The sequence below is a fragment of the Pogona vitticeps genome, chromosome 5, assembly GCF_051106095.1.
Source record: "Pogona vitticeps strain Pit_001003342236 chromosome 5, PviZW2.1, whole genome shotgun sequence".
NCBI lineage: Eukaryota > Metazoa > Chordata > Lepidosauria > Squamata > Agamidae > Pogona > Pogona vitticeps.
This window is the reverse complement of record NC_135787.1, coordinates 86,987,829-87,002,082: the sequence shown is the minus strand read 5'-3', so window position 1 is coordinate 87,002,082 and position 14,254 is coordinate 86,987,829. Positions and strand designations below refer to the sequence as shown.

The window sequence follows — 14,254 nt, the reverse complement described above, 5'->3', positions numbered from 1 at the left end:
GCATCTCCACTGGGGACCATAGAGATGGGGCAAGGAGAGGCAGACACATGCACTTCACTTTTGGTTCCTATTTCACAAAGAGCTATGAGCAGTGCTTTTACAACCTTTATGGCACTATGTTCCCTCCCTTTTCCCATGGTACCCTGGCTTAGTTCTCAGGTGCTGCATGGAGTGGTGGCACACAGTTTGGGAACCCCTGCCTAAGCATTTAGTGGCAGTGATCAATGACATTATCAGTTTTGTTTTCAGTCTCAATGGGCTCCATGGATTACATCGTTTGAAAGGTCTGCTGGAATAACCAGGTTTTTAGCTGTTTCTTAAAAGTCCCCAGTGAAGGGGTCTGGAAAATAGCAGGTGGCAGTTGATTCCGCACCTGAGGAGCTACTGCTGAGAAAGCCTGATATCTTGTTTTCTCTCTCTCATGGTCAGCATCCTCACCGTCCTCCCTGATTTGCTGTTGGTAGACTAAATTGAGAGTTGGTGGTGTTTTATGCATAGCCTTGGCATATTAGGACCAAAGATAGATTTACTGTTGTTGTTGTTGTTGTTGTTGTTGTTGTTGTTGTTGTTGTTGTTGTTGTTATGTGCTGTCAAGTTGCCTCTGATTTACGGCAACTCTATGAATGAGAAATCTCCAAAATGTTCTCTCTTCAACAGCCCTGCTCAACTATTCTAAACTCAAGACTGTGGCTTTCTTTAGGGAGATAATTCATTTGTCTCCTCCTTTTTATGTTGCTTTCAAACTTTCCTAGCATTATTGCCTTTTCCAGAGAACTCTGTCTTCTCATGATGTGCCCAAAGTACAATAGCCTCAACAGAAACATTTTTGCCTCTGGAGATATTTCTGGCTTGATTTAATCTAGGACCCTCTTGTTCATCTTTCTGGTGTTCTAGGGTAACTGCAAAGCTCTCATCTATTTTATTTATTTATTTATTTATTTATTTATTTATTTATTTATTTATTTATTTATTTATTTATTTATTTCATTTATACCCCGCCTATCTAGTCAATTGTGACCACTCTAGGCGGCTTACAACATGCATTTAAAAAAGAAACATATAACAAACCGCATCACAAATAATAATTACATAAATTAAGATAGAATAAAAAAAAAATTTTCCCCAAAGATGGCGAGAAACGGGATATATTATAACAGAAAAAGAAAGTGTTAGGTAGAAAGGGGGAATGCCTGCCTAAACATCCATGTTTTCAGTTGTTTCTTGAAAATACCCAGCGAGGGAGCTGCGCGAATGTCAGGAGGTAAGTTGTTCCAGAGGTGAGGAGCCACCGCCGAGAAGGCCCGGTTTCTTGTCTTTTCCTTCCGGGCCTCCCTCGGCGTCAGGCTCCTCAGCCTCACCTCCTGACTCGCTCGGGTGACACGGGTAGAACTGGGTGGGAGTAAGCGTTCCGCCAAATATCGAGGCCCTAAACGGTTTAGGGCTTTAAACGTAAGCGTCAGAACTTTGAAGTCAACGCGGAACCGAATGGGCAGCCAATGCAGCGCGGCCAGAATAGGAGAAATGTGATGGTATCTTCGAGCTCCACTTAGGAGTCTGGCCGCCGCATTCTGCACCACTTGGAGTTTCCGCGTCAGCCTCAAAGGTAGCCCCACGTAGAGCGCGTTACAGTGGTCTAATCTTGAGATTATGAGCGCATGGACCAGGGTGGTGAGCGCCCCCACATCGAGATAGGGTCGCAGCCGGGCTATCCGCCAAAGATGAAAAAAGGCGGTGCGGACCACGGACTCCACCTGAGTCTCCATGGAGAGCGCCGGGTCCAGATGGATCCCCAGACTGCGAACCCCATTCTTTGCGGCAAGAGTCACCCCCCCAAACGAGAGGGAGTCACCCAAGCCGCCAACAGTGGGGGCACCCACCCTCAAGACCTCCGTCTTGTCCGGGTTCAGCCTCAGCCCGTTCTCCTGCATCCATTCCAGTACGGTCCCCAGGCAGCGCTGGAGGGACAGGACGGCATCACCTGCAGTTGGAGTAAAGGAGATGTAGAGCTGGGTGTCATCCGCATACTGATGACACGACGCTCCACATCCCCTGATGACCCCACCCAGCGGCCTCATAAAGATATTAAACAGCATTGGGGAGATAATCGACCCCTGTGGAACCCCACAATTGAGGCTCCACAGGGCTGAGACACTCTCCCCAAGCTGTACTCTCTGGGGACGGTCCTCCAAGAAGGAACGGAGCCAGGCAAGCGCCAGGCCACCAATTCCCAGCTCGGAGAGCCTCCCCAGGAGGATACCGTGGTCGACAGTATCGAAGGCTGCTGAGATGTCGAGAAGGACTAACAGAGAAATTTTTCCCCTGTCAGCCTCCCTCAATAGGTCATCGTACAGGGCGACCAATGCCGTCTCTGTTCCGTGGCGCGGCCTGAAGCCCGATTGAAATGGATCCAGGGCATCCGTTTCTTCCAAGTGAGCTTGAAGCTGGTCAGCCACCACCCTCTCCACCACCTTGCTCATGAAAGAAACGTTGGCGACGGGCCTATAATTGCCAATTTCGTCCGCCGCCAAACTAGGTTTCTTTCTTATGGGCCTAATGAGTGTTTCCTTGAGGGCAGAAGGAAACCTGCCCTCAAGGAAAGACCCATTTATTATTACAGTGGCCCATTCAGTTGTTATCGGCCTGGCTGCTTTGATTAGCCAGGCCGGGCAAGGGTCAAGGGAGGAGGTGGTGGCACGGCAGCGATCAAGCACCTTGGCCACCGAATCAGGCGTGACAGGCTGAAAGGTGTCAAAAATCACCGGGCAAGACGGAGCGCTGGACATCTCTGCTCGACTCACTGTGTTCAAAAAAGGAGAGAGGTCCCGGCGGATGGCCTCCGCTTTAGATTTTTAAAAGGCTGCAAACTGGTCAGGTGAGAAACTAGGGGGAGGCCTATCACCAAGACCAGTTCCGGATAGGTCGCGCACTATACGGAATAACTCCGCCTGCTGATTGGACGCTTCGCTTATCCGGTTAGCGAAGTAAGTTCGACAAGCAGCCTTCACCTTAGAGAGGTAAAGGTTAGTTGCGACCCTGACAGCTATCCAATTATAATCCGTCGGGTCCTTCCTCCACTTACGCTCTAGCCTTCTCCTATGTCGCTTCAGCGCTCGGAGCTCCTGGTTAAACCAAGGCGCCGGGCGCATTCTGCAACGGAGAGGGCGTTTAGGCGCGATCATGTCTACAGCCCTGGTGGCAGCCATGGTCCAGCTGTCAACCAGAGCGTCAACAGGAGCGCTAGCCAGGTCAGCCGTGACCCCTCTCATGGCATCCTGGAATCCAACCGGATCCAGTAGCCTTCGAGGGCGGACCATGAAAATAGGTCCCTGCTCCCTGCGAGGGGGGAGAGCCACAGAAACCTTACATTTTACCAGATGGTGATCTGACCATGACAAGGGGAGCGACACAAGGTCGGTCACCACCAGACCACACTCGCTCCAATTGGTGGAAAAGACCAGGTCCAACGTATGGCCACCCACGTGGGTGGGGCCGTTTACATGTTGGGACATGTTCAAGGAAGCCATGGTTTCCAGGAACTCAAGAGCTGGCCCGGTAACCTCTGCCCCCGCATGCACGTTGAAATCACCCAAGACCAGAAGCCTTGGGGATCCCAACAGTGCCGCGGAGACAAAGTCGGCCAGCTCCGGAAGGGAAATCGCTGGGTTACAGGGAGCACGATAACACAGCAAAATCCCAATTCCATCCCTGGCCCCAACCGACACGTGGAGTGCCTCTAGACCCGGCCTTACCACCGAGGAGCGTCTGGTAACCTGTAAGCTGGGTTTATACACAATGGCTACTCCCCCCCTCGCCCCTCCAGTCTACCCTGGTGCTGGACGGCATAACCGGGCGGACAGATGAGAGCCAGGGGAGGACCCCCCTCCCCGCCAATCCACGTCTCGGCTATGCATGCCAGGTCTGCGTCCTCCTCCAGGATAAGGTCACAAATTACCTGGGATTTATTGGACACAGACCTGGCATTCAACAGCAGCAGGGATAGAGTGGAAGGCTGGCTGAACTGGTTACCTCGATATTGGGGGTTGGTCACAGTCTCAGAACAATGAACAGCCTTCAAACATCTGTTCCTTGTTCTTCTAACACGAGTAGGGACTGCGCCGACGCTATACCTCCCATTACCCGTAGTCACAGAGATCTTAAAAGGCCCCTCGCTGGGGGGGCAGGCCTTCCAATCCATATCAGGGGGAAAAAAAGGGAAAAAGAACAAAGAAAAGAAGAAAAGGGGAAAAAAACAGAAGAGAAAAAAAACAATTAAGAAATAAATACAAAATCAAAATATCAAAATTAACAGAAAATGATGCAATCAAATTATACAAATTACTTAATAAGCATATAATAAAAATGCATAACCCAATTGTAATATAAACTTAATGCCAATTAAATTAAAGGATTACATATTAACAATAAAAGGAAGAGAAAAAGGGAAAAAACAATTATAAAAATCCGACAGTGATTGTCCCCCAACATATATTTCTGAACTGTCCTCCTTTACTATGTAATCTTGTCCTTTTTGATGTTAATCGTCCTGGTGGTATTAATGGTGGTGTTGGTATACGAGTCTTAGAGCAAGAGCAAGGCTCCCAGATCTTAATGGTGGATACAGCGTTCGCAAAGAAACTCATAGACAGAATCAGAGTCACTACTGCCGAAGCTGGAAGAAAGCCTGCCATTGTCCAACCTTGAGAGCCAGCTGTGATAACTTCGTCATTGAGGCACCAAAAACAGATTGAGGAGAGGGAAGGTGAAGAAAGGGTTACTCTCTGGGTGTTAAACATGGCGCAGCGTTCCAACGCTCCTCGCAGACACCCTCAGCAGCCACAGTTTCCAGGCATACAGTCCAGACCTACTGCAGCAGTCTCTAGTCCCCAGTTCACAGAAACTCCTCTAAGTTACCTCCAGATGAAACAAGGTTAGTCGGAGTCTCTGCAAAGGTGCCTCCAGATGGAAATAAAGCTGAAGCGATAGCCTCTGAGCACTGACGAGCAGTCTTGAAGCGACCCCCGCCTTCTGAGCTCCGGCTCCGCCTGACTCAGCACACCGCGTTTGCTCTTGTGTCGGTCGGCTGATATAGCTCTCTCTCTCCGCAGCCCTCTCTCACTCCACAGGGGGTTTCCAAGCTTCCGAGCTCCCTCTCAGTGCCGTAAATAAGGGAGGGAGGGAGACAGTTCAGAAGGGGGAAGTAATTTAAATTTGAAAAGAACAAAGACAGGCAGAAAAGTGTGAGGGAAAAGAAAGGGAAGTAGGAAAAACAAACCGGGGCTTCAGGAGTAAAATCACTATTCATGTGCCACCGGCGCCATCTTGGGGAAGGAATAGTAGCATACCGTATTTTTCGCTCCATAAGACGCACCTCCAAATAAGACGCACCTCATTTTTAGGAGAGGAAAACCGGTAAAAAAATATTCTGGCAAATTCATAAGGCAGTAGCAATAAATGTTTAAGTTACTGCCAATTTTAGAAGCTTTTGTTTCTGTCCTCTCTCCCTCTCCCTCTCTCTCTCTCCTTCTCAAAATGTCTGGCTAGTCACATGGTCTAACTTCTCTGCAGAAGGTGAAGGGAAAGAGACTCCTCCTTCCTGCTTTGCTTCTCCAATAGAGAAGCCTACTGGGTGATGCAAGCAGGCAGATATGCTAATATCTGTGCACTGGAGGATTGTGGGAGGAACATCTAGCCCCTGATGGGGGTCCTGTGGGGCACCCCAAAACACTGAGTAGCTCTCCTGGCCTCTTTCAGGACTGGGGCTGTGCAGCACTTTTCTGATCAGGAGGTACAACCGGCGGTCACCATGCCTTTGGGGGATAGTGCACACAAAGGGCCAGGAGGCTTAGGGGCCATTCAAACTCAGACCTGGCAGGGGAGATACCATTGTTGTAAAAGTGGTTTTCCCAGGGTAAGGCTCATCTATTGCACTTCGGATGAGCTGACCCCTGTGATTTCCCCAAATGTGGGAAAATCAACTGCCTAGGTGGGAGATTGTGTTTGTGGTTTTCCTTGGTCTTTCTAGAACCACTCTTTGGTCCTTTGCTATTTTCACTGCTTGCTGCCATAGGCCTGTTTGCCTTGCTGGTTTTCCAGGTGGGCTGCAGGAGGCCGATCCTAGAAAGCTAGCAGTGCAGAATGGTGAGGTCCAAATAGAAAGCAGTCTCTGCTGCCAGTTTAGGGGCCTCCCAGCATGGCAGTGGGAGGCTTTTGGGTGGTGGTGGCTGAACCCTGGATTACTGCATTCACTCCATAAGACGCATGTACTTTCCCTCCCACCTTTTTGGAGAGAAAAAGTGCATCGTATGGAGCGAAAAATACGGTATTTCGAATGAATCAATTTTTTCCTGTCAGCCTTTTTGTACTATCCAGCTTTCATACCCATACATGGTAACTACTGACACATCCTTACACTTGATTATGTTTTATTGTTTCTTTATTGCTGCCTTTCAAAGTCTTAGTATTCTAAATTTTTTGCTGCAGTTTGTTTGGATTGATGATTGAACCAGGGTATACAAAACCTTAGACAATTTCAATTTCTTCACTGTTAACACTATGGTTGCTTAATTCTTCCGTAGTCATGATTTTTGTCTTTGTAACATTCAACTGCAATCCTGCTTTGGCATGTTTTTCTTTCACTGTCACTAAAAGTCATTTCAATTCATTGCTGCTTTCTGCCAGTAGACAGTTTCATCTGGATATATTAAATTACTGATGTTTCTTCTGCCAGGTTTCATTCCTCCCTCATCTGAATCATCCAGCTTTCTGTATGATATGTTCTATGTATAGATTGAACAGACAGGGAGATAAAATGCACATTATCTTGACACTTTTGCCTATAGGAACATTATGTCTTTCCATATTCTATCCTAACAGTAGCTTCTTGTACACAATATAGATTGTGCATCAGGGCACTCAAGTGCTGAGACACACCCATTTTCTTCCAGATAACACCCATAGTTCCTAATGATCCAGACAAAGTCTTTGTCATAGTCAATAAAGGATAAACTGGTGTTCTACTGAAATTATTTGGGGCACTCCTATAGCCAGCAGATATTTGTAGTCAGGGATGTTGGCAAGTCCGAGTTTTTGGGCCCATGTTCCAAGTCTGAGTTTGGGTCTTCAGGTCCAAGTTCCAAGCCTCAAGTGCAAGTCTTAAAATGTTTGCCCTCCTCTGAGGCTTGGAACTCTGGACTCAGACCCAAAGACTCAGACTGGTCATGCACCAGCCACCTGATAGGCCACCACATGTGCAGAGACAGCAGCCCTCCCTCCCTGCTGCTGCCACCACCCACCCCATTCCTGGAGCCGGCCTGCTGTCTCTGTGCATACATTGGCCTATCAGCTGGGTGGTGCATATGTGGGCGGAGGCAGTAACCTGGCTCCTCAAAGGGAAGCTGGGCCTGCTGCCTTTGAAGATGGCAGCAGCATGTAGGCCGATGGTGGGGACTCAACAAAATGACTTGGACAAATGGGTCGAGTTGCACGTTGAGTTGCCAATCCCCCCACAGTCTGAGTCAAGTGTTACAAGTCCCTATCCATGTTTGCAATATTATCTTGAGTTCTTCTTTCCTTTTGGAATGTTCAAGCTGCATTCCAAAAGGAAAGAAGAACTCAAGATAATATTGCAAACATGGATTGGGACTTGTAACTCTTAACTCAGACTCGACTCAGGCATTTCTCACTCTATACAATGTAAAAAATCTTTGTTGCAACACCTTGAGCACCACTTTGCTTGCATGGGAAATTTAAACAATGGTCCTATATTTGCTGCACTCCCTGGCATCTCCTTTCTTGGGGACTGGAATGTATATTGAATATTTCCAGTCAGTGTGCCATTAATTAGTTTTCCATATTCGTTGTTAGGATTTTGACAGATTCAAAATGGCTTCAAATAGTGGCTTGAAATACTTCTGTCCATATTCCATCTACCTCTGTTGATTTTTTTCTTCCTAGTGTTTTAAGAGTAGCTTTCACTTCACTTTCTAAAGCACTTCTGTGTTCTATATCAGTGGTTCTTAACCTTTGTTACTCGGATGTTTTTGAACTGCAACTCCCAGAAACCCCAGCTAACACAGTTGGTGGTGAAGGCTTCTGGGAGTTGCAGTCCCAAACTCCTGAGTAACCCAAGGTTAAGAACCAGTGTTCTATATCACAGTTCTTAGTGTAACACAAGTTTTAGTTCTAGAGCTAGACTAGGAACTGTGTTATAGAACCCACTTTAAATGTAAGTGTAAATGAATAAGGATAAGGATGTTTATGGTGACATAGACTGTTATGTTTATTGTGTGAATAAGAATGTTTATGGTGACATAGACCATTCATAGAGCTGAAGCATGTTACTGTAAGCAACAAGTAACAATTCCCAAATTCATGTAGAGGCATTGGAGGAGAAATATATTTGCTTGCTAGATTCTCATGTCTTCTGTTTCTTGGTAATAAACACTTCATCTCAAGGATTTTTCTCTCCATGTTTGTGTGTTGTCAGTGGTAGACCAATTGCTCTCAATGTTAAAGTTCCTTATATTCTTGAATCTGTTTTATAGATGCAGTAATATCTTTGCTTGGCAAATCCCAAGAAAATTAAAATTCAAAAATAGGCCTAACGGGGAAGAATATATGATTCCCACATACACTCTAGCTTTTTATCTCTTCTCTGCATAGTTAAATCTTACCTCCTCTGCCTACATATTAGGCTCATTTGTGTGACTAATGGCTAAATCATTATTTCCATGTATTATCTTAGATATCTGTTGCAATACTTGGTGTCTGTCGTAAAAGATTTGCTGTACTAGTTTCAATCGCTTGCTGTTAGTAAGATGTATTTCTCGGATTGATGAAAAAATCCTGCAGCTTACTGTGGTTTTACTCTTGTAAGGCTTTGCTGCTTTTTTCACATAAGACTGTCCTGGATTTTCTTAGTCCCATATGACTCTTCTGCTGACTGCTTTGATATCATGTGTGTAAGACCTAAGAATATGGAATGAATTGAAGATTAAGTCTTTTATGCTTCAAGCTAACCTCGTAAACTCAATACAGTTTATTACCCATTTGTCATTCATTGTGCTTTTCAATCCTCCACCTCATTTTGCTTTTTTGTTTTCAAGCCTGAATTATTTTACTTCTTGAAAGTTCTTGACTAATATAAATATTGAGCTTTGTGCAGTTGTCATTTATGACTCTCCTTCCTGGCTTATGTAAGGTAATAGCTAGTTATACTGGACTACCATTTCATTCTCTGATCCAATACAGCTACACCTGTGTAGGTAATCACGGAGTAAAAGGAAAACTAATGATGTGGGTGATCACAGACAATAGGAAGGCATTTTCCCACGTACACTCTAGCTTTTAATCTCTTCTCTGCATAGTTAAATCTTACCTCCTCTGCCTACATACTGTATTTGGCAGAAGAACTAGAGAAGTTGCAATGCCTTAAGAACTCTTTTATTAGCAAGGGCTACATCGTATGTTGTGAGAATTCAGATAGGATACTGGTTACCTAATCGCCACTAGGATTGGCCGGAGAAAGTCTATGAACTTATGATCTAACTCTAAGCAGAAAGGCAGAATGAGAGGTCACCCCCGCCCGCTGGGCTGCTGCTGCTTCTCTGCCAGGAGAGCTTGATCTCACTAACAGATAACAACTAACGGCCTTGGGCAGGGGTTTCCCACACACCTGTACAATGATTTTCCTGTTTTGCTTCTCCTCATCATAAAAAAGAAACATATGATTATTACTATTCTAGTAGTATAAAGGTTTTTATCCTTGTAAACATAGTGTCACCACACATGCCTCTCAGAAACTGGATAAGAAATTTTAGTCCTACTCTGAAGCCTACCTATGTCCATGCTATGTATTTTACTTTTATGTAGCAAGGAATGCTGATTTATCAAGTTCTATGATTAACATTATTTATAGCACCCGTGTTCTTTGTTTTTTTCTAACTGGACACACGCCCCCCCCCATTTGGGTGAGGACTGTTGCCTGTTGTGTTATAAGTTTCTTTACAGATGCCAATAAAGTTCTGACTTACTTACTTACTTGAAGCCCATTCGGAGGAGTTGATGCCAGCCATCAAGGAAAAAAGGAGAGCTCTAGCAGCATACAAAGCCTGTCCTAGTGAGTACAACTTACAGGCTCTTCGACTTGCTTGTAGCAAAGTCCAGCAGGTTGCCAGGAGATGTTCTAATGATTATTGGCTTCAGCTCTGCTCTCAGATACAGATAGTAGTGGACACAGGTAACATCAAGGGAATGTATGATGGTATCAAGCAGACATTAAGTCCAGTACAAAAGAAATCTGCTCCTTTGAAGTCTGCTACAGGCGTGATCATCCAGGACCGAGTACAGCAGATGGAATGCTGGGTGCAGCACTACTCTGAGGTGTATTCCAGGGAGAATGGAGCAACCAAAAGTTGGACAGCGAACCAAGTTTAGCAGAAATAAAAGTAGCCTTGGATTCCCTCACCTCTGGCAAGGCACCAGGGAAGGATAACATCCCTGCTGAAGTGCTGTAAAGAGATCATCACCACCGAGCTGTATGAAATCTTTTGTCTTTGCTGGAGGGAAGGAGAAGTTCCATAGGACACGAAAGATGCAAACATTGTCACATTGTATAAGAATAAAGGAGACAGGGGCAACTGCAATAACTACCGTGGCATTTCTCTTCTCAGTGTTGTAGGGAAGCTGCTTGCCCGTGTTGTGCTGTAGAGACCCAGGTGCTTTCAGACAGAGTCTATCCAGAATCATGGTGTGGATTTTGAGCTAATTGATCCACCATTGACATGGTATTTTCCCTCAGACAGTTGCAGGAGAAATGTAGGGAATGAGAGCCACTCTTTGTGGCCTTCATAGATCTTACAAAGGCCTTTGATTTGGTTAGCAGGGATGGCTTTTTAAAAATACTTCCCAAGATAGTCTCTCAACACTGAAGAATGCCTAATGTAATCTAACTGATTTGATCTCCCCAGTGGTGGTTCTTTAGTATGAGTTAGCCCAATTTAGGAAGTGAGTTGCCTGCTATCAAATTTTCAAATAAATTGCAAGGTCTCTGATGTTTGCTTTCTCCCATGATAATATTTTCCTATGCATCCAGAATTTTTGAATCTACATCTTTAAGATTCAGCTCGTCCCCTCAAAGGAAAAGTCTGCAGAGTCTTGGTTCTGTGGGATAAGAATCTGAGGGTCCATTCGAGTATCAATGTTATCTTTAACAGCTGGAAGGGTTAGGAGGTTTTACTCAGTACGTAATATATACTCAGTCTCTTTTTTGTTTCGCTTTGCTAAGTCAGTGTCCCATGACAAAAGTATCAATTCAACCAAATTAAATTTTAATGTTTAGAGTTGGATCTTGCTTAACATCTCTTTGATTAATATATTTGCGAAGGCTTTCATGGCCGGGATCGAATGGTTGTTGTGGTTTTTTCGGGCTCTTTGGCCATGTGCTGAAGGTTGTTCTTCCTAACGTTTTGCCAGTCTCTGTGGCCGGCATCTTCAGAGGACAGCACTCTGTGCTCTCTAACTGGACACACGCCCCCCATTCAGGTGAGGACTGGTAAAGACTGTTGCCTGTTGTGCAACAGAGCACAGAGTGCTGCCCTCTGAAGATGCTGGCCACAGAGACTGGTGAAATGTTAGGAAGAACAACCTTCAGAACACGGCCAAAGAGCCCAAAAAACCCACAACAACCATCTCTTTGATTAGTTTTTAGAAGACTGTGAATCAGTCTATACAATTGTGAAACTGTGCAGTGTCTCCCTTGTGTTGTATTTCTATTCTGCAAAGGACAGGTACACTGCAGAAAGATGTCTTCTGACAAAATTGTACTAGACTGCATGTGTAAGTGACTAAGCTTTTGTTAATATCTGTATGAAGAAATGGAGAATACATTAATAGGGAAATCTCTCTGCAGGCTCTTGCTATTCATACATCAGACAAAATAGACCTGGTAAGAATTCATTGGTGAGAATTAGCTCTAGACAAGAGGACTTAAAATCTCTTCTAGAATGTGCAGTGCAAATTTGGGGCCGTACCCTTATTTTGCCTCTAGTTATATAAATTTTAGTTTAATTAGTTCTTTACTTTAGTTTCATAACCGATAAGTACATACAGTTTCAGGGAGATACAGAATTTCTTGATTATATCCAGAAAGAAAGATCAAAATAAATATTTTAGAAACAAAGATGTTGTATTGAACTTCTTTAATACAACATCTTTGTTGTATTAAACTGTCACAAATGTTCTGTGTGTATATTTAATTGAGATACAGTGGTGTCTCGCTTGACGACGATAATCTGTTCCAGCAAAATCACTGTAGAATGAAATCGTCGTCAAGCGAAAGTAAAAAGGCCATTAGAATGCATTAAAAACCGGTTGATGCGTTCTAATGGGCGAAATACCTCATCGTCCAGCGAAGATCCTCCATAGGGCGGCCATTTTCCTGTGCCTGTAAAGTGAGGAAACACAGCGGGGAGCCATTTTACACAGCGGGGAGCCATTTTGAAAGCCCGACGATCAGCTGTTTTGATCGTTGTAAAGCGAAAAATCTATTCCCGAAGCAGGGAACCGATCATCGTAAAGCGGTTTTTTTTTCTGTCTAAACATCATTTTCCGATCGCAAAAGCGATAGCAAAAACGTAATCATTAAGCGGATTTGTCATGGAGTGGGGTAATCGTTAAGTGGGGCACCACTATACTTCATTACCTACGATTAGGTTATTTGCTGAATATGATAAAAAGAAATAATATCACAAATTTGACTCCCAAACCCAGCCATTTATATAATCATACCCATTTTGTTTACAATGGCACAATTAATATTCTATATTTTCTAACTGTAAAAATAAGGATAAGGGGTCATACTGACTATAATTTAATAAGTGTTTTTGCACAGTGACACATCCAAAATATAGCTTGTGTTTTTCAAGCATACATATATAAGTTCATATGCAACAGTAATATGTATCCATCCATTCCCCCTTAGTGTGGTGTGGCATGATTTGTTCTGTATTGACATAGAGCAATATTATGGATTAATATGTCCTATATTAGAAATATATCTTATTCTCAAACTACTCTTACTGTTACCACCACCTGTTGTTAAACATAGTCCTTCTATTGCTAATTATGTTGTGAAATATATATACATCTAATTTTAGTTCTTAAGGTAAAGGTAAAGGTTCCCCTTGACAATTTTTGTCCAGTCGTGTTCGACTCTAGGGGGCGGTGCTCATCCCCGTTTCCAAACCATAGAGCCAGCGTTTGTCCAAAGACAATCTTCCGTGGTCACATGGCCAGTGCGACTTAGACACAGAACGCTGTTACCTTCCCACCAAGGTGGTCCCTATTTATCTACTTGCATTTGCATGCTTTTGAACCACTAGGTTGGCGGGAGCTGTGACAAGCGACAGGCACTCACTCTGTCGCGTGGATTCAATCTTACGACTGCTTGGTCTTTTGACCCTGCAGCACAGGCTTCTGCGGTTTAGCCCGCAGCGCCACCACGTCCCCATAATTTTAGTTCTTATTTGTTGTGAAATTACCTAAAACGTTTTTATATCCACATGAGGCACAAGCAGAGGTGGGGAAACAGTGGCCCTCCAGATACAGCTGTTCATCACTGACTGTTGGCAAGACTGCCTGAGTCTGGTGGAAGTGGAAGTGCGATGATATTTAGAGGGTACAAGCTCCCTTCCTCTGTTGTAGAACATGCATTTTGCAAACATCCATAAACTGCCTGTGGCTGTCATTACAAGTATCATTTTCCCTTGTTAGAAGAGGGCGTTTTTCCTCATTACTTGTGGCATGCTCCTAGGTGGAGTGAGGATATAGAGGGCGATCTTGCCATTTGAGCCCTGCACATTTTGTGGCTGAATGCCAGAAGAGGGATTGAGTTCTTGAGTTGTATATGTACCTGGTGGGTTAGGAAAGTACCCTGAATCATAGCAGAACCTGAATAGGTCAGTACAATATTGTTTGTTTGTTTACAATTGCATGTAATGACTGTTTCTCCCCCAACTGTATTCTGTAAACATGACTTACTTTTGGCAACACTTCTTTAATGAGCTTAGTACAGTTAACATTTGTAACCCTTCTTCCTGTTTTGTATATGGTTTGCTTTTACAAAACCAGCACCCATTTTAAAAGGAATAACTCATAGAATCCGGGATACATCCCTTGAACATCACCTTTATTAGGCTTGGTTTCTTGATTGCTGTTCTGTTAGCAGGACTCCCAATGGAATAGCAGCTTCTGCTTA

The 14,254-nt window shown here is 44.4% G+C and overlaps 1 protein-coding gene and 1 pseudogene across 11 annotated transcripts in view; both read left to right on the top strand.

Annotated features, from left to right (window-relative positions):
• SLIT2 (slit guidance ligand 2) overlaps nt 1-14,254 on the top strand; it is a 455,778-nt gene that overhangs the window by 136,137 nt on the left and 305,387 nt on the right. The window lies entirely within an intron of this gene.
• Nucleotides 5,858-6,012, top strand: LOC140707858 (U1 spliceosomal RNA; annotated as a pseudogene).